Below are 21,392 nucleotides of genomic sequence, written 5' to 3' on the forward strand. Positions count from 1 at the left end.
GAGGCGGCCGGACCCGAGCCCGGGCCGCGACCCAGCCCGCAGTCGGCATCCAGCCGCGGGCCCGGCCCCGCCCTCTCGCGCGCGAGAACTGGCGCTTCCCAAGTTTCTCCGCAAACTTCCCTGGGCGCCGTCACTCTCGCTCGTGGCCTTCGTTGGTCTGGGAAATCAGGTCGCTGCCTAGACCTGCTGAAGACTTCTTCGGACCTTTGGCCCATCCCCAGGGCCCCGTAGCGCTGTCTTAACAGAGTAGATCAACATCAATGTTTGTTGAATGAATGGGTGGAAAACTGACCCCCCCAGCGTTCCCTCGGTGGAAGAAATGTTAAATTCCCACCCAAGGAGGAAAGCTGGGCTAGACACAAACTTAGCGTCGTGGGCCCTGACCCTACTGTGACCTCAGTGATTCAGTGACCCTACAGTGACTCAGTGATTTTGCTTTTGCAAAAATCATTTTCTTTTTCCCACCAGAGTGAACTGAAGCGACCTTATTTTTTTCCAGGATAGTTTGCATGTGAAGTATTTTGATTTTGCATCCTGATTTTGTTTTGAAAAATGAGATGGCAGTTCTCAAGAAGCACTGTAGAGGTCTGTGTATAGATAGAAGTTGCTGGGTTGAAAAAAATTTTTTAAATATTTTAAAATTGATGCATAATGGAGGTCCATAGTTTCAGGGTATATGTGAAGTTTATTATATTCATATAATTTTTAAAGCTCAAATCAGTGTACTTGGGATATCCTTCAGTTTAAATAGTTGTCTTTATGCTAGAATCATTCCAATTCTTCTAGCTATTTTGTAAAATACAACAGATTATTTTAAACTATAATCACCCTATAGTTATATGATATAGTTAACACTAGGTTTTATTTCTTCTATCAAACTGAATATTTGTACCCATTAATCAACTTCTCTTCATCATCCCCCCAACTTTTTTTTTAATAGATTGCTTACTGGGTTGGAAATAGCATTTTGAAAAGTTATGATGCTGAAATGCAGAGTAAGTTTCATGTTCTAGAGTTATCTTAAAGCATAAAAATAACTTCAGTGTTGAGAATTCTCAAACTTGACACAAAGAACTAGACTTCTACTCTCTATTAATTTTAAATTTTATTTCTTTTTTAATAGAGACAGGAGCTTGTTCTGTTGCCCAGGCTTGTCTCAAACTCCTGGGCTCAAGCAGTCCTCCTGCCTTGGTCTCCTAAATGCTGAGATTACAGGGATGAACCACCACCCTCAGCCTAGACTTCTGTTCTCTAGATTGAAACAAGAAGCTGCAAAACATTCCCGAAGCTTCCCCCCAATTTGATTATTTTGGTGATCCACTGAGTAGTATTCAGTTGGCAGCAAAGCATGAAATCCTGGCTTGGAAAACCCTTTTCTAGGCGATCCTTTTCTCCTTTTTCTACAGTATTCCTGGCCTAGGCTTATCTAGTTTAAGGCTGGGCAACAAAATTACTGAGACTCATGATCTATTGGAGTGCTCACCCCTGTTTATCAACTGTGTAGAAAAGTTTATGTTTAGCCAAAAGTTGGTCTTTGTACCTACTACTTTTTGTGGAGCCAGAGGATGAGTCTGATGGTGGCCTTTGGCCTTTTTCAAGTCGACTAACATTCTTTTGGAGTCTTCTCTCCACTAGGCCAAACATCCTCTATTCCCATAGTTAGTCCTCATAGACATGATTTAAGGCCCTCTGGCATCCTGTCTCTTCAGTTTCACTGAGTCCCTGCAGGAAACAGAAGCCCAACTTAGTTGGAATCTTGGAAATAATTTAGTGAAGGGACTATTTACAGAGCTGTGGGTGGGGTTAAGGAAACCAAGAAAGGATGCTAAATGTAATGTTAGACCCCCAAAGACCTCAAAAGGGAAGGCACCGTGTCAGAGAGGCCAAAGAAATGACTTAGAGACAGTGGATGAGACTTGGGCTTTATTTAGGAACTAACTTACAGGGAAGGTGATCCATGAGCAGCCAGCTTGGCCGAAAGAAACCGCTCCCGATTATAAAAGGCACACAGGCTGGGCTCGGTGGCTCAGCCTGTAATCCTGCGCTTTGGGAGGCTGAGGTGAGTGGATTGCCTGAGCCCGTGGGTTCGAGACCCGCCTGGGCAGCGAGACCTCATCTCTACAATAAATCAAAAATCAGCTGGGCGTGGTAGCACATGCCTGTAATTCCAGCTACTTGGAAGGCTGAGGCGGAAGGATCGCCGGAGCCCAGCAGGTCGAGATTGTGGTGGCCGGGAGCGGCCACTGCACTCCAGTCTGGGCGACAGAGTGAGATTCCAACTCAAAAAAATAAAAAATAAAAATAAGTAAAGAAATAAATAAAAGGCACACGAACTATATAACATTTTCCATAGGGTAGAGTGCAGGACTTAAGCATGAAAGGGCAGGGTATCTTAGTGTGCAGGCATAGTGAGATGTTCTTATGCATACGCTACATGTACACAAAATGTGAATTCTCTCTAGGGGTGGGATTTGTAGTATTATAACTAAGTAAAGGTAAGCAAAGGTTATGGGCATTGGTCTAGGCATGCCCAATCTGGTCTGAAGCAGCCCCAGGGGGTGACTGCCTCAAGGAAGGGTGCACGAGAATATTCTCTATGCATTGCTGCAGATATGGACAGCAGGTACAGAGAACACTTCACCTGTGGCCTCAGCATGACATGTGTGCCCAGGCATGGAGCCTGAGGGGAAGGGGACATCCTGGATTGGCAACCCCCAGGATGCCTCCTCAGGCTCTAGCCTTCTGCTTGGGGCCATATCTAGGGTATGTCCCTGTTGCCACTGATTGTGTGTCGCCCTACACAGGAGTTCCTAGGGACTAGCAACAATGGGAAGCTGTTACTACCCCTAGGCCTGAAGGTGCAAGGAAGCAAGAAGGAACCCATTAAAAACTGGAACTGTGGAAGAGGGACTGCCGAGCAGGAACTGTAGTCATCCAGGGATGCACCCACTCAGAAGTATGCAGATAGGGCCGGGTGTGGTGGCTCATGCCTATAATCCCAGCACTTTGGGAGGCTGAGGTAAGAGGATTGCCTGAGCCCACAGGTTTGAGACCAGCCTGGGCAACTTGGTGAGACCTTATCTCTACGATAAATCTAAAAATCAGCCAGGTGTGGTGGCACATGCCTGTAGTTCCAGCTACTTGGAAGGCTGAGGTAGAAGGATCAACTGAGTCCAACAGGTCAAGGCTGTGGTAGCCATGAGTATGCCACTGTCCTCCAGCCTGGGCAACAGAGTGAGACTCTGACTCAAAAAAAAAAAAAAAAAAGTATGCAGATGGAGCAGGACAAGGGCACAAGAAATGCATGTTCTACACATTCTCTCTCTTTCTGCCCTTGCAGATGCTGGCACTTCCCATTGGCTGAACCCAGTGAAACACCACCAGGGCAAGGGGATCTGGGTGATGCAATATACAGGCCCCAGCTCCTGTAGGGCACACAGAACTGTGCAGAAAATAGGTCACAGTGCAGAGTCGGGGATCATGGAGAATACCTAGCAGACCTTCAAGTTAGCTGCAGGAAGTCAACACAGTGCAGTCTTAGTGTAAGCCAGCCAGCTCACACTAGAACAGGACTGTCACCATCCTTATTCTAGCACAGACATCATGTAAGGTTGCTTTTCTCTTTTCTGCCAGCCGCATCACAGTGGTACCTCTCACTGAGCTTCTTATCTGCTCACTCAAAGACGTTTATGGTTGTTACTCCTGAGCCACGCCCTTCCCTATCTTGGATTTAACTCAATTAGGTTTTTGAAGACAAGTGGAAGTTCTTAATTTCTTCCTTGTTATACTTAACTGCAAAGTCCTGATTCTGTCATTCAGCCTATCAGCTACACCAGGGGTTGTAAATGGGTGAATGGAAGAGCATGTAGGTTTTCCTAAGGGGTCCAGCCACTACTCAGCTCCAGCTGTTTGCTGCTGTTGGTGGTGGCTCTGCAAGCCCAGTCAAGGACGGGCGTGGTATGCAGTGGGTGTGGTGTGCAGTGACTGTTCTTAGTGAGTGTGTGCTGTGTTTCAGTGATCAGTGCTGTCCCCGTCCAAGGCCCACTAACCATCACTTCAGTAGCTGTAAGGCTGGATCTTGATCTGTGTCTTGCATAAGCTCACAGCTTTGTGCTTTGTAGAGCCTGCCTTCTGTCCACTCTCCCGTGATGTTCTAGAACCGCTCACTCTTCATTCTTCAAGATTAGACATTAGCCGGGCTTGGTGGCTCAGCCTGTAATCTCAGCACTTTGGGAGGCTGAGGTGAGTGGATTGCCTGAGCCTGCGGGTTCGTGACCAGCCTGGGCAACTTGGCGAGACCTCGTCTCTACAATAAATCAAAAATTAGCCAGGTGTGGTAGTGCACAGACACCATGTAATGTGCATCCTTGGATGACTACAGTTCCTGGAACTACAGGCATGCACTATGGCCCCAAGGAGAAGGTTGGAGCCTGAGGAGGCGTCCTGGGGTTGGAAGACTGAGGGGGAAGGATCACCAGAGCCCAGCAGGTAGAGGCTGTGGTGGCCGTGAGCATGCCACTGCACTCTAGCCTGGGCGACAGAGTGAGACGACAACTCAAAAAAAAAAAAAAAGATCACAGACATCAATTTGTCCACAAATTATATCTCAGTGCTTCAGAGATATAGAATTCTTCTGGGCCCAAGGATTCCCATTCATTCTTTGAATGCCTGCATGTCCCATGGTAGGACACAATGGAAAGATATAATACATGTTAGTTAGAATACAGTTAACCCTTGAACAGCATGGGGGTTAGGGGCACTAACCATCCATGTAGTCAGAAATCTGTGTATAACTTTTAACTTCCTCCAAACTTAACTGTTTATACCCTACTGTTGACTCAGAGGCTTACTGATAACATAAGCAGTGAATGAATACATATTTTGTATGCTATGTGTATTATAAACTGTATTTTTCAATAAAGTAAGCTAGATAAAAGCAATGTTATTAAGAAAATCATAAGGAAGAGAAAAGATGTTGACAGTATTATACTGTATTTATCAATATGGTATATTTATGTTGTTTGTTTATAAGATGTCTCATCTGCCTGAAGTGGTAAACAACCATGCCGGCAGACCTCCAGCTGCAGTGCTTATCAAGCAATTCAGCTTTTTCTCATAATGTCGTGACTTTTCTCTGCTTCTTGGGAGCACTTCCAGCATCACAAGTGGCACTTCATTAGAGTCTGATGGTGTTAGTCAAAGTTTACAGTATTGCAGTAAACATGATTAAAAATATGCGAGAACCTCGGGAGATCACTTTTAACTGTGATACACCATTTACTGGTGAGTAGAATTGTTCACATGGGGATGAACAGCATCAAACAGTGAATATGGATACGACTCACCATGACAGCAACAAGAGGCTAGGCATGGTAGCTCATGCCTGTTATCCCAGCACTTTGGGAGGCCAAGGTGGGATGATTGCTTGAGCCCAGGAGATTGAGAACAGTCTAGGTAACATAACAAGACCTCATCTCTACAGAGAAATTTAAAACTTAGTTGGCGGTGGGGAGGAGGAAGGGGTGGCAGGATTCTGTAGTCCCAGCTACTGAGGTGGGATTGCCTCAGCTCAGGAGGTTGAGGCTCATGGCCACCGCAGCCTCGACCTGCTGGGCTCAGGTGATCCTTCTGACTCAGCCTTCCAAGTAGCTGGAACCAAAGGTGTGTGCTACCACACCCAGCTAATTTTTTGATTTATTGTAGAGATGAGGTCTCAGCAAGTTGCCCAGGCTGGTCTTGAACCCTTGGGCTCAGGCATTCCTCTAGCTTCTGCTTCCCAAAGTGCTGAGATTACAGGCATGAGCCACCACGCCCGGCCAATTTTTCTATTTCTAGGCTAAGTGGTTTATCTGCAGGTTTTTTCAGATTGTTGCAAATCTCCAAAAAAGTTTTCCAGTATATTTATTGAAAGAAAACTGCATATAAGTGGACCCCAAAAAACACAAAACTATGTTTTTCAAGAGTCAACTATATTTAGATTAATAATTTCATATAAAAATGTCTTCCTAAGGATACCTACTACACACATCATGGAATGACTATAAACCTCATAAGGATTTATTAAACTAGTTATCACTACTGTGCTTTTATAAGAAAAAAGAGTGTTAGAGACCAAGAGAGAATAGGGATTAAAGGCATGGTCATTAGGGCTAGATACCTTTGGGCTTGACTTCTGGTCCATCTTCTTATTTATCGGTATGACTTAGGACAAGTTCCTTAACCCCTGTAAGCCTCTGTGTCTTCATTTATAACATGGGAATACACATTCCTCCCTTTCTCTCTCTCTCTCTCTTTCTCTTTCTTTCAGGATCTCTCTGTCACCCAGGCTGGCGTGCAGTGGTGTGATTATAGCTTACTGTAACCTCAATCTCCTGGGTTCAAGGAATCCTCCTGCCTTAGCCTCCCAAGTAGCTAGAATTGTAGATAAGTGATACCACACCCAGCTAATTTTCTTTAATTTTTTTTTTTAATAGAGTTAGGATCTCGCTATATGTCCAGGCTGCTCTCAAATCCTTGGCTTCAATTCTCTTACCTCTGCCTCCCAAAATGTTGTAATAATAGGTGTGAACCACCATACTGGCCAAGAATTCCTTCTTTACATGGAAGTTGTGAGGCTTAAATGAGGTGGAGAATGTAATATGCACTGCACGGCACAAATAATGGTAGCTATTAAAATTGACAACTCAATTTTAATTAGTCTTTGAAATTGAAAGTCTTTTTATTATGGATTGTGGAAGTTTCTACAGGTTTTGTAAATAGCCTAGTAGACTGTGATTGTATGAAGCCTTTGTGGCACTATTTTGTCCCTTTGAGGGATCTTTCTTTGCAAGTCAGATCCTCCGTTTTCCAAGATGTCTCATTTTAGCATTTAAAAATATATGGGCCACTGGGTGCAGTGGTTTACGCCTGTAATCCCAGCACTTTTGGAGGTGGAGATGAGAGGATTGCCTGAGTTTAGGGGTTTGAGACCAGCCTGGGGAATTTGGCAGGAGCTTGTCTCTACAACAAGTCAAAAACTAGCCGAGTGCGGTGGCATGCGCCTATAGGTCCAACTGCTTGGAAGGCTGAGGCAGAAGGATCACCTGAACCTAGCAGGTTGAGGCTGCGGTGGCCGTTCGCCTGCACTGCACTCTAGCCTGGGTGACAGTGAGACTCCTACTTAAAAAAGACAAAAAACTGGGCCTGTTTTCATGAGTTGTGGCTTTAGTTTTTCACCGTGGATTTTTTTCTTTTTGCCTTCTCACTTGGGCTTTCAGTCCCCATTTAGGATGTACATGATCCTTTTTTGCTGATTCTTTTTTTCTTTTTTTGAGTTGGAGTCTCACTTTGTTGCCCAGACTGGAGTGTAGTGGCCGCTCCCGGCCACCGCAGCCTCAACCTGCTGGACTCTAGCAATCCTTCTGCCTCAGCCTTCTGAGTAGCCAGAATTACAGGCATGTACTACCATGCCTGGCTAATTTTTGATTTATTGTAGAGACGAGGTCTCGCCAAGTTGCCCAGGCGGATCTCGAACTCACGGGCTCAGGCAATCCACTCACCTCGGCCTCCCAAAGCACTGGGATTACAGGCTGAGCCACAGAGCCCCGTCTTTTTGCTGATTCTTAGACTAGCATTTTAAGAGTCTACTTGCCAGAGGGCCACTTTTCTTCTTTCTTCCCCAGATCTATCCTTGAAGCCACAGCAGATATGAGTTCTTTCCAGGAACACCATCTTAAATTGTGTCTGCCAGCTGAAGGCCCCCAAATTAGGTCAGCAGCACTGGTCATTCTTGACCTTTGTCCATTTTCTTAAGTTCTTATCCCCCAGAGTTTTCCATTTTGTCTAGTGCCCGAAGTAGCCAATGAGGGCTTTAATTTCATGGTTCTTATAATAAATCCTGGTCCTTACCACTTGAATCTCATTGGCTGTCCAGTGTTGCTGGGGAAAACTCACAAACCCTGCAACAGATTTGTGGCTTCTAGAATGAGCAGACCCCTTGGCACAGTGAAGCAATCTTTTTCTTCTCTCCTAATCGGTTTGTGTTCTTTTTCCAAAGTGCCTCATCTAAATTGTCGCCTGCAAGCCCTTCCCCAATCCTTGAGATAGAGAAATGAGACCAGGTATGAACTCCTTCAGATTCCCTTCACTCTGCCCAGTCCTACCCATTTCTCCAAGTTTATTTTCATGCTTCCTTCCTGTTGTAGTTTCTTCCAAGGAGGTTCCTTCTCCCCTTGCTCATGAAGCCATTCCTTTCCAGTCCCCCAAGACTCGGCATAGCCAGATACCCTATTTCTCATTTCCCCAGTCTTTTTCTTGCCGCTCTGTCCCCCTGTCAGTCTGTCATTATGCTTGAGTGTATCCCCCTTGAAGAAAATCTCCTCTTAAGCTACTCACCAGAGGTCCTAAAAGAGTTACCTGTACTTGCTTCTCTTTTCCTATGTCTTAGTCACTTTCCAATCCACTGTTCCCATTCCTTCGCCAACCATGTCCTAGGCACTGTGCTAGAGGCTGGAAAGGAAACACCCACGAATTCCTGCCCCCACAGAGCTTACATTCTAGCAAGGGAGACAGGTAAGGCACGTTGGTGAAATGTATGTATTTTGTTCAAGTGAGTTAAGTGCTAGAGAGCAAAATAAAGCAAGGAAAGAAGAAATGGAGTGTTGTGGGCTGAGGGTTGGTTGGCGATTTTAAATCGGATGGCTAGAGAAGGCCTCATGAGAAAGGTGTGTTTGAGTCCAGACCTGAGGAGGTGAGGGAGAGAGCTATGTGTGCATCTAGGAGAAGAGCCTTGCAGGGAGAAGGGATGACAAATGCTGAGAGCCTGAGGCAGGCATGGACCTGGTACAGTATTGAGACCAGCAAAAAGGTCTTTATGACTAGAGTGAGCACAGTTGTGGAAGCTGGGGTGGTCCCAGAGCTATTCAGAGGGAGGGCTTGGGCCTTTATTCAGTAGGAGACGGAAGGCTAGGGAGGGCTTTGTGCAGAGGAACAGCACCATCTCACTTCTGTCTTAACTGAATCGCTCTGAGGAAGGTGGGCAGGGGTAGAAGCAGAGTGATGAGTTAAGAGCCTACGAGAATGACCCAGCTGAGCGATGGTAGTGGTCTGGAGCCAAGTGATAGCAAGTCAGGGTGTGAGTGTCAAATTCTGGATATATTTTGAAGCCACAGCAGATACAAGTTGCTGAAATGCTGGACGGCAGACGAGAGAATAGAATCAAGATGACTCCAGGGGTTTGGGTCTGAACAACTGGAAAAATGGAATTGGTTTTGATTGAGCTGGAGAATCCTGTAGAGAAGCTGGCTTGGAGATGAAGAGCAGGAGCTCAGTTTGGACCTCCTTACTTAGTTAGAGGTGCCTGTTGAAGTTGGTTCTGTAAGTCTAGTTCACGGGAGCAGTCTGGACTGGCGATCTTTCTCTTTCATACCTAGTTCAAATACATCTTTCTACTGTGTTTATTTAAAGCCATGAAACTGAAAAGGATCATTGAGGAGGACAGTGTAGACAGAAAATAGAAACGGTCCAAGAGCTGAGCCAGAGGGCCTTCCAACCTTTGGAGGGTGGGAGATGAAGAGGAACCAGCGAGAGAGACTGAAAAGGAGGATGGGAGCCAGTGTCGTAGGAGGAAAACCAGGAAACTGTGGAATCCTGGAAGCCAACTGGAAAATCAATTCTGTTCCTACTAGTTAAGTGATTTCCCTGGCAGAGGTGTTCAAAATCCAATGTCTCCTTTCGAATCCTGTCTCTTGGGGTTCTTGGAAGCATTTGGCATCATTGAACTTTCTCTTTCCCTTCAAATTATCTTCTCCCTTGACCTCAGCCACACCAAATGTGTTCCCTGTGCCTCTGGCTCTTTCTCAGACCCCTTTTTGTAGTGTTTACACTCTCAGTAGTGTTTCCTGGGGCTCTGACTTCAGCCGTTTTGCCCTCTGTGCCCCCCTCTCCGGGTTATCTCACCTACTCCCATAGTTTCAACCACCATCTGCCCTTCGAAGATTCCCAAATCCATTTTTCAAATCCTGATCTTTCTCTTTCATGCCTAGTTCAAATACATCTTCCTACTGTCTCTTGCGTGTGTCACAAGATCCTCAAACTCAACACACCCTCACTGGGATTGTGATCTGTCCCACCTGCCCACATCTGCTACTGCCATCCCACCTGCTGCCTAAGGTTGGGGTGTTGCAGCCATCCTCTCCTTCAGAGGTCAGCAACTTCTTCGTAAAGGGCCAGATTGTAAATATTTCAGGCTCTGTGAGCCCTATGGCCTGGTTGGCAACTGTTCAGCTCTGCCTCGCTGCCATAGACAATAGGTAAATGAACTGTGTGGCTGTGTTCCCATAAAACTTTAATTACGAATACTAAATAGTTATAAACATAAATATATTTAACATAATTTTGTGATGAAAGATGCTTATTCTAGCACTTGGGCTGTACAAAATAGATGGCAGGCGGCATGTGGCCACTAGCCGTAGTCTGCCTAACCCTGGTTCGTTTCATTCTCCGCATCTAATCGTCTCTCACCAAGTCTTGCTGATTCTAAATATTCTAAATATACTGCTTTAGTTCAGGCTTCATAAGTGCTCAAGAGTATTTGTTTATTTTAAAAATTGTACCCTCTTTATTTTTTCACCTGAAATAATATTTTCTACCCAACTATTCTGATGTATTTTGATCAATCCATCCTTTGTCCTTTTGTCAATAAGTTTTTGTTGTTGTTGTTATTGTTATTGTTTTGAGATGGCGTCTTACTCTGTCGCCCACACTGGACTGCAGTGGTACGATCATGGCTTACCGTAGCCTCCAACCCCTGGGCTCAGGCGATCCTCTTGCCTCAGCCTCCTGAGTAGTTGGGTTTACAGGTGAGTGCTACCGTATCTGGCTATTTAAAAAATTTTTTTGTAGAGATGAGGTCTTGCTATGTGGCCCAGGCTGGTCTCAAACTCCTGAGCTCAACTAATTCTCCTGCCTTGACCTCCCCAAATGCTGGGATTATAGGAATTAGCCACTGTGCCCAGCTGCCAATGGTTATTTCTTAAACAAAATGACAATTCCTCCCCAGGACAAACTTAGCATGGCATTTAAGGCCTTTATAGCTACTCCTTTCTTTACATTTTTGGTCCCATCTCCTCTATTTCCCTTCCAAGAAATCTGCATTGAAACCACAGCAGACCCACTATTCCCCAAGCATGTCATATCCTTTCACATGTTTTTTCCCTTTCCATCTCATTCCATATTTCTAGAAAGACCTTTCCCCCCTTTTCTATATAACAAACTCCTATTCATTCATCAAGACCCCATTCAGATATCCCATTCTGCATGAAGCCTTCCATAGCACCCCCAGGAAGAGCGAGGTGCTTCCTTCTCTGGGATCCCCACAGCATCTTGTCCATACTCTGTGGTAGTACTGGCCACATTGCATTGCAGCCGCTTGTGGGTGTGCCTGTCCCACACTCCGGTGAGAGCCCTCCTGCCCAGCATATTACTTAACATTTCCCAATCCTGGACTTTCTATGGAATGAACTTCACCTTATTTACTTTGGTGAAAATAGCCTAACTGGTTGTGTAATCTTAGACAAGTTTCTTCCCTTTTCAGGGTTACTTGCCCATTTCCAACATTAGAGGATTAGGCTAAAGAACCCCTTAGTCCTTTGCAGCACTGGTTTTCTATGATTTCTGAGGTCTTATTTCACCAGGCTTTTCTCAAATTCAGTTTTATTGTCTGTGTAGGGTGGTCTGGGAATTACATCATCACAAAGACTTCTTTCTTTCCTCTACTAATGAAGGCACCTTTGTGTTGGGAGGAGGAGATGCATACCAGGATAAGTGGGCCCCAGCCCAAGGACACTTCCTTATTAGGAGGCAGGCTGCTTGTCTCATGGAATATCTCTATTTGGTTAACAAGCCCAGTTCATAATTACATTTCAGCCGTGAGTCCAGGGGAAGAGATGAAATCCTTATGTAAACATTTGTAAGCATCTAATATCTCCACTCACTGTCATGAAACGAAGAACAACATTTGAGGAAAGCCCTATAGCAAGTTCAATAATAAAATACTTTAAAATAAAAAAAGTAAAAATACTTTAAAAGTAGATGTAAACATTCTGTTTAGTTTTCATTAGGTTTTGCAGCCTGAAATCAGTAAGGGAGTCCAAACACAGGCTTTGCCAGAGGACTAGAGCCTGAGGACAAGGAGGCCTCCTTGAGTTTAGGCCTCCTCAGGCTTAGGCCTTCTCGGGTTTAGGCCTGGGCTGCATCCCTTCCTTTTTGTTTTCTGTGCAGAAACCCTAAGGGCAGGAATTGTGTTTGTGGTGTTCACTTTTGTATGCCTGTGCCAAGTATAGCACCTGATACTTAGCAAGTGCTCCAGAAAATGTTTCTTAACTCTCTGAATCATCAGTGGGCATCTTATTCCCATAGAAGGAGTCCCCAGTTTACCTGAAACTCTGCTCTAACCTCAGATGCCTCTTCTGGTCCCCGGACTCCATCCAGGCCTCAACTTTTGGCCCCCTGTGTGTGTGTAGATTATACAAATGCCTTCTCCCTACCTGCAGGAATCTCTTTATCCTTTGTGGGAAGACATTATCAATTATTCTGTTATTTGGCAAACACACAAAGGTCTCTGAGACCAGGTCCTAGACTATATGGGCACTGGTTTCACAGTGGCAGCAGTTAGCCTACAAGGAGGCCAACGGAATGTGGAGACCAGCATTCATTAGTTTCCGTGGGGGAATGGCTTTGCAAATATTCACGTCAGCGTGCTTAAACGAAGGAGGACTAAGGTGAAATAGCTTATTAGCAAGGTTTAGGGGAGATCAGAGAAGTGTGCAGACCAAAACTCTACTGGAGAGGTTCAGAATTCCTTCAATTCCCTAAAGACCACCACGCCCTCCTCCCTCACCTAGTCCCTCTTGCCCATGCCAGCTTCATTTCCTCACTAAAGTGCAAAGTGAAGTCAACTGAACATTGGCCAGAAGAAGGAACCCTGCCATTCCTTCTCAGCAAGAGAGTCCCATAGCTACAACTCTCCCTTTTGCAACCCACCAAAAACAAACAAAAAGTGTACCAGGCTAGAAAAATGTGTGCAGGGTGTGTGGCATGTGTCAGGACTCATCTTAAATCTAGTTCTACTAGCATTTGCTAAGTGATAATTCTGTTGGCTTGGAATAGGCCAGCCTGCTAAAGCCTTAGTAAGCCAGCTTTGTGACTAGTGTCATTGGCTTTGCTTTGAACCAGCCTTAGGGTGATGTGAGGCCATGGATGGAAGAGGCAGTGAACTTTATCAGTTTAAACAGAAATAGTAATTACTGCACACTCTCGGGGGAAAGAAGAATTAACCCGATCACTTAGCATCTGATTTTTTAAAATTAAAGTTTTCCTTCCCCCGTTATAAAATTAACCCATGCCTATGAGATTTATGGAAAAATAGGTAAAAACAACTGTGCAAAGTTCCAGCTCCCAAATGCAATCATTAATAGCATTTTGGTTTTTTAAAAATTCTTTACTATAACTTTTTCTTTTATTATTGTGAGTATACTATGTATGTTATAAAGATAAAAAAGTTTTTTATCTTTTATTTATAATGTATTTTTTCATGTATTTTGAATTTTATTAAGCAAAGTTTTTATAGCTACATAATACTCTATTGAGTGATTGTCCTATTGTTATCTTTGGTTCCCCCCTCCCTTTTTTTTTTTCTTCTGGAAATAGTATGATTTAAAGCTTTTATAAAAATTCAGAATAATTTCCTTTGGATGGAATCCCAGAAATGCAATTTACAGGGGCAAGTGATGACAGCTTATTTAACATCAATAGTTTAGAATTGATAACCAAGGAGGAATTATTGCTGGTGGGTCTGGGTGATCTCTCTAGTGGGTTGTTTGAAAGTAAAATCAACATTATGAGACTAAAAGTTTCTGTTTGCTTCTGGTTGGCAGGACCAGGTTACCCAAGAGGTTGGTGGGGGACGGATCAGGGGAGGGTAGATTTCCATCCTGGCCAGTAACACACTGAGAGTTGGGCTCTAGTAAAGGCAAGTATTTATTTTAGTACATTCTCTGGGGTCATCTGGCCCTGTGTATCATCCCTGTGTCTGCTCCTTTCTGACAGAGCCTAGCGTGGCTGCCTTGGGAATAGCCATCCTTTCAAGCTCCTCTGGGAAGCATAGTCTCCATCCTCCGTGTTCCTCTGAGCCCTCACCACTCCCAGTGGTATCTGGTCAAGAAGCCCTCTTTCTCTTGAACATTTTCTCCCCACCTCCCAACTTCTGAGTTCTTGGACTTAACCTGTTACATCTTGGTAACCATAGACACATGGAAGGTCATCACAAGATAGTGGGCTGAGTACTACAGTAGACATATTTAGACTGAACCCTTGGTAGACAAGGTGATTTCAAGCCAGGTCTTAAAGCCAGAGAAAGACATCCCCCCCTCCCGCCACACACATACCAACAAGAGAAAAGATAGGTTTGGGGAGCCTTCTGGATTTCAGTTGGATTTTGACAGAGTGGGTTGGGCTGATGCCTCAGGGGCTGAGTTTCCTCTACCTGCATTAGAAGTCTGTAGGCAGGTGTCTCATTTCATCTCTGAAGAATGGTTCTTAGCCTGTTGGAGCATGTTATTATCACACCCAGCACCTCAGGGAGTGTTTCTAGGAGTCATCATAGAGGCAGATGCTCTCCCGGGGAGTCATGTGTCGAGGGCATTTATTTCATTATTGAATCATACTCTGTTCCCTTCACTCTTTCCCTTATCGCTTTTACAATCCAGAGGCAACTCCCCTGTTCCACGCTGTGAAAAACAGCCTGACTCGGGAGCTATGAATGAAGCTCTTCATGAAAATGCAGCCGACCTCATAGGGATGATGATGGTGGACTATGGAGGGGCAAGGCTGCTGGCCTGTTTCTGCTCCCGCAGTGACATAAACCCAGATGGCAAGGCTCCCAATGATACCAAGGGGTTCAGTGGGGTGGGCTCTGTGTTCATTTCTTTCCAGGACACACACAGTACAATAATTAATCTACTAATTGCAGAATCATTGACCTTTCAATTCAAAACAATTATTCTGAAAGCAGTTTTTGTCTTTGCCAGCTGGCTTTGGCTTGGGGGTGGGGTGGGGCGGGGTGCTGGGAGCTCCTGGTGGGGAGGGAGAAGGAGAGAGGTGCTCAGGAGGGATCTGCAGTCCCATTCACCATGTTTAGGGGGCAGGGCATGCCAGGTCTGTTGAGATGGGCATCGAGATGGCAGGGTGCAGAGATTCTAAGCAGAGAATTCTTGGCATCTCTTGAGTGCCTGAGTCCTGAATTAGGGAGGCTCATTCAAGTCTGAGTGTGGGGGGGTTCTCAGATTCAGGGTCCTGGGGACAGAAGCTGGCATAACTTACCAGGCAGGTTAGGATCCTTGCTGAGTAGGTTGGGCCCTGCAGTCCTATGTGGAGTCAGTACTCTCGACCCTACAGAGTGGAGGTAAGTGAGGAGCTTGCTGATATCACTAAGGCATCCTGGGACCTCATTCCCATCCACTCTGGGCTTGAAAATAAACTTTCCTCTCTTTGGGGAGGGGTTTTTCTACTTAGCATAAGGCTGAGCCCTCCCTGGCCCGCAGCCCTGGTGAGGCAGACCTGCAGATGATACATTGTTAATAATGAAAGCTGGAAGAAGCCAGGGCAGCAGGAACCGACAGTTTTGATGCAGTTTGCAAAATCCAGGAGGAGAGTAACACAATTCCATTTTAAAGCAACTCTCAGGTATAGGCAAGTCCTGAAATAGTCCTTGCAAGGAGCAGTTACTTCTTGGCTGAGGGTTGCAAGACCTCTCTTGGGGGGCTCAGGAGCTGCCCCAGCACATGCCCAAGTTCCCGGAGAACAGAATGATCTCTTTGCTTGCATTTTCTCCCTGGCCATCATTATGGTAAATTGCAAGGCTCCTGTAATGACTATAGAGAGGCAGATTGATTTGTTCCTTCTGATTGTCGCTGTGCTGAACGTGGCCGGGGTGATGGGCACCCAGATTTCACACCTTGTGATAGCCCTGCCAGGGTGGATGTTAGCACAATTGGGACCTGACACTTCGATAAATCTGAGACATTCTGCTGTGGAGATCAGAGTTCGGAATTGCTTAAATTGGTGTTGGAGCAGGTGGGAAACAGGAGTCCAGGGCCATGAATTGGATAGACGGCAATTGTCGTTCCGTTTGTAAGGCCTGAATGTCGGTTTTTCAGATGATATGACATCAATTTAAGTAATTTGGGCTTCCAGCTCCCTAGCCCTTTCAGTATCACTGGTTCTGGGAAGTGTGATTCATGGTTTACCTTATGCTTTTGTGTGGGGGAAAAAAAAACACCCTGCTTATATCTCCAGGGTTGGTATTAGTAGGTTATCAGTTTTCATGGGAGTGTGGATGACAATTTCATCTACTACCTGGATGCTCTGGTAACTCCCCAAGCTATACTTCCAGCCATGACCTTAACTTCAGACTTATTAGCATGTGTGTGTCTTGTCATTGTCACTTACCAGTACAGATGGACCTGGATTTTTAACACAGGGCATGTAATTCCCAAAGGCTTCTCATGAGGTGAGAACTTGCTCTGGTTTCTGATGGAAGCTCAGGCCCAGAGGAGAGTTAGTCTGATCCTTGTGGAGGGATAGGCACTTTGAAAAAAATATAGCAACTTTTTATTGAGATGTAGTTCACTCATTTAAATGGTATAACTCAATGGTTTTAGTCTATTCACAGTTGTGCAACCATTGCCACAATAAATTTTAGAATGTTTTCAGCATCCCCAAAAGCAACCTGTACTCATTAGCAGTCACTCCCCCTCCCTTCTCCATTTTCCTGTCCCCAAGTTGTCACTAATCTGCTTTTTGTCTCTATGGACTGGCCTGTTCTGGATATTTCATATAAATGAAATCATACTATACATGATCTTTTGTGACTGGCCTTTTTCACTTAGTGTGGTATTTTCAAGGTTTATCCATGTGGTAGCATGTATCAGTACTTCATTCCTTTATGTGGCTAAGAAATATATTCTATTACATGGATAGGCTTCATTTTATCTGTCCGTTCATCAGTTGATGGACACTTAGATTGCTTGTGCTTTTGGCTATTAATGAACAGTGACTACGAATTTTCATGTATAAGTTCTTGTATGTTTATGTTTTTCTTCAGTATATACCTAGGAGGCATTGCCGGGTCATATGGTAACTCTGTGTTTGACATTTTGAAGAACTAGTGGACTGTTTTACAAAGCATATGTTGTTTTACATTCCTACCAGTCACGTATCTGAGGTCTAATTTCTTTACATTTTTGCCAACACTTGCTATTGTCTGTCTTTTTGATGATAGCCATCCAAGTGAAATGGATCTCCTTTTGGTTCTTATTTCTATTTTCCTGATGGCTAATATTGAGCATGTTTTTATGTGCTTTTTGGCCATTTGTTTATCTCCTAGGGCACTGTTTTTTTGTTTTTGTTTTTGTTTTTAATTTTATAGAATTCAGTGACATCTCAGTCCTGAGCCTTATGAGATGTTGGCCATTAACCCAGAAAAGTGCACGTCATGGAAGTTTCCTCCTCCCATTTTTTTCACATTGACTGGGCACCGGAGACATGCTACCTCTTGTATTATATGTGTTTCATCTTGCAGAATGACTGTATTCCTGAAATATTTCCTGTTAAGAAAATTGTCATAATTCTGTGATACCACTGGCTTTTATTATTGAGTTGGAAATTGTTTGGCTGGAAGCAAATTTAACCCCAAATTCTCTCTGTGTGTATGTGAGGGAAGTAGCAAAAACTTAAAATTTGTACATTTAAATGAAATGTGGATATTCTTGATAATATACCATTATTTTTCTTTTCTTTTTTTCTTTTTGAGTTGGACTCTTACTCTGTCACCCAGACTGGAGTGCAGTGGCAGCTCCCGGCCACCTCAGCCTTGACCTACTGTGCTCCAGCGATCCTTCGGCCTCAGCCGTCCAAGTAGCTGGAACTACAGGCACATGCTACCACGCCCGGCTAATTTTTGTTTTATTTATTGTAGAGATGAGGCCTTGCCTGCCCAGGCGGGTCTCAAACCCGCGGGCTCAGGCAATCCACTCACCTCAGCCTCCCAAAGGCGTGGGATTACAGGCTGAGCCACCGAGCCGGCTCCATTATTTTTCAAATAATAACATTAACAATAATAATACAAGTGCACTTAGGAAGTGCTGCTAGGTATGGATTGTTGTAGGTACTTTACATTTATTGACTTATTTGATCTTCCTAACAACCCCACAAAATAGGTATTCTAAGCATCTTTTTCCCTTTACAGATAAGGAAACTGAGGTACAGAGAGGCCAGATAATTTGCCCAAGGTCAAGATTATACTAGGTAACATAGTAGTAAATATACTAGTTAAAATAACACTAGTTGTTGTAACAGATTAGCCAGCCCTACATTCTTAGAAGCTTAGCATAATAAAAGTTTATTTCTTACTACAGCAGAACCTCATGGCATTGTTCTTGATTGAATTGTCTTCCACATGGTCATTCAGGGATCCAGGTCCCTTTCATCATATGACTCTCTCTCCCTCTAGATTCTTTAATTCCTCACCACTTAATCAGTGGCTGAGAAAGAAAGCAAGAACTCAGTGAGAGGTTTGGGGGGCCTGACCTGGATATAGTATATATCACTTCTGCCACTTTCCACTGGCCAGAACTCAGCTATGTGGCCACACCTAGGTGTAAGAGAGGCTGAGAAACACAGTTTTGTAGTTGACTCAGGGGGAAAAGAAATGAGTTATGGCAGATACAAGCATCATTTTGCCACTGCTAGTGAGTAGAAGACGTGGATTTGAACCCAGGCAGTCTGGCTCCAAAGGTTTACTCTTAACTGGCACACTCTTCTACCTTGATGTGAACAGTGGCTCAGAGGTCTGAGAAGAATGTATAGATTTGCATAGGTTTTTACTCAGTTTTCTTCCCACATGTAATTATATTTGGTTGTCTGGATGCTGTTGAAGTCCTTGACTTTCAGAAAAAGAATAACAATAAAAAATTAATATTAATCAAGTACTGCTCTGTGCCAGGCACTGCTCTAAGCATTTTCCATGGTCTGTTTTCACTGAATCCTTACAATAACCTCATGAGATAGGGAATTATTATTATTTCCATTTTCAAGGTAAGAAAGCTGAAGCAGAGAGCTTGATTTCATGTGCAAGGCCATATTAGTAAGAGGTGTCACTGGTCTTTGAACACCCCCCACACAATCACTGTCCTAGGTAGGGTTTGAAGGGAAGAGGAGAGAAAATGAGAAAGCCAAAGCTATGTCTCAAAATTGAGTGGTATGAGTCAAATTCAGAACCCAGCTAGAATTTGGGTCCTGCTTCAAACAAATCAACAAGTCACTTATGAAACTATCCAGAAAATGTAAATACTCACAGGAGGTGAATGATATGATGATATGAAGGAATCATTGTTAACTTATTGGGTAGGAGAATGATCTTGTGATTCTGTTACAAAATATGTCCTTATTTTTTCAAGGTACATACTGAAATGTATATGGACAATATAATGAAATGTCTAGGGATTGCTTCAGATACTGCAGTGTAGGGATTGAGGTATGGATGGAAACAAGAGTGGGCACAAATTGTTGTAGAATGGTGATGGATATGTGGAGGGTTAGTGTATTGTTCAGCTTTGGATATACTGGAAATTTTCCATTATAATTACAGTCATACTCTGGTATTCATGGGGGATTTGTTCCAGGACCCCTGAGTATAAATCCACACAAACTCAAGTCCTGTGGCTAGCCCTGTGGGACCTGTCAATATGAAAATTTGGTCCTCTGTATCCATGGGTTTTGGATCCTGCAAATACTGTATTTTCAACCCACATTTGATTAAAAAAAATCCATGTATAAGTGGACACTCATGGTTCAAACTCGTGTTGTTCAAGGGTCAACTGTATAATAACAAAGACGACTTTAATGACATCATGAGGGTAGACTTTCTGTAGCTCCCATATAGTAAATGAAGTGATGGGGGTGGCTCGGAGCATGGAGCATGTTTACTGAAGAACAGCTATTTTGTAAAGCAAGTCTTCAAGGACTCTGGGAGCTGTTGGCTGGTTTTTGAATCCTGATTCTGAGAGATTCCAGGAGGCAGTGTTTAGTGCCTGGAGAAATGGACTCTGGAAGATGGGCCGTAGAGCCTGGAAAAGGTAGAAGCACAGGCTTCCTGGGCGAGGGAGAGGCCGGGCCAAGGCCTGGGCTCTGCCCTGGTCAGATGGCCTCAGCATGGGCTAGTTGTGCAACCCGTGACAAATGTCTTGCTGAAAGGTACAGTGCGGTTCAGGCCCCAGCTGCACTTTAATTAAACAGTAAAAATCTATCAAATACTCAGCTTCCTTCGCTGGCCAGTTCTCCTAAGTCCCAGGTGAAACCTGCTCACGACTGGCCAGGAGGACCTTCCAGGTCCCCGTCTAAAATCAACAGCTAATACTCAACAGCCGGGCTTCTGACTCAATGCAAATTAAGCCTGGCCTTTGGAGATGGCATTAATTATCCTGGATCAATATTGTAGAGGCAGGATCAGAATAGTTAAAACCCTGCTTTCCCATTCTGATTACTGGAATATGTGTGGATTTAAGTTTTTCAGTTCACTTTTAAAACTCACAAGGTTGAAAAGATGGGGTTTGCTTGGCGATGCTCAGCACAGTTTATTCCATCCTTAGTATCTTTGCCTTTTATCTGTACATGTATCCAACGTATGTCAATCACCCAGGGGCTTTCATATGATATTACATTTAGTCCCTGCGGGAACTCATACATGATGTCACATTTGAATCCTTACAGGAACTCCAGAAGGTCCTGTCATTCCCATTTTCCAGATGAGGAAACTGAGGTCCAGAGGGGTGAAGTGACTTTCCCAAGGTCTCTCAGCTATTAAGTGGGAGAACAGGGATTTCAATCAGTATCTTCATACTGAAATCCATCTCCTTGCCCACTGTAACACGGCTGGCTTTTTAAAATAGTGTTAACTTTTTATTCATCAATAATAATTAACAGTGATAACTGAGCAGTAACTAATAATTTACAATTTCTTGGGTCTTTAAAGGTGTTGGCCATTATTCTAGTGTGTCCGTTTGTTCAACAGACACTGATTGAGAGGCAAGCCTGATAGGAAGGTTTCTGGGCCCTGGAACCAAACTGCCTGGTCCCAGCGCACACTGGCTGTGTAGCCTGGGGCAGGTTCATCATTCTTTCTCTGAGCTCCAGCCTCCTCATCTGCAAAACGGGATGATGCCAGCACCTATCTCACAAGAATGTCATGAAGATGAAAGGAATTAATACATGTAAGGTGTTTAAAATAAAGCCTGGTCCTCAGTGGGCATTCCGTAATTATGAGCTCCTACCAGACACCCCGGGGATCTATGCCTTTG

General features: G+C 44.2%; 1 protein-coding gene across 1 annotated transcript in view; it reads left to right on the forward strand.

Moving 5' to 3' along the window:
* Positions 1-21,392, forward strand: part of PARVA (parvin alpha) — a 167,433-nt gene that overhangs the window by 699 nt on the left and 145,342 nt on the right.

The sequence above is a fragment of the Carlito syrichta genome, unplaced genomic scaffold, assembly GCF_000164805.1.
Source record: "Carlito syrichta isolate Samal-C Ts95f unplaced genomic scaffold, Tarsius_syrichta-2.0.1 Scaffold169247, whole genome shotgun sequence".
Taxonomy (NCBI): domain Eukaryota; kingdom Metazoa; phylum Chordata; class Mammalia; order Primates; family Tarsiidae; genus Carlito; species Carlito syrichta.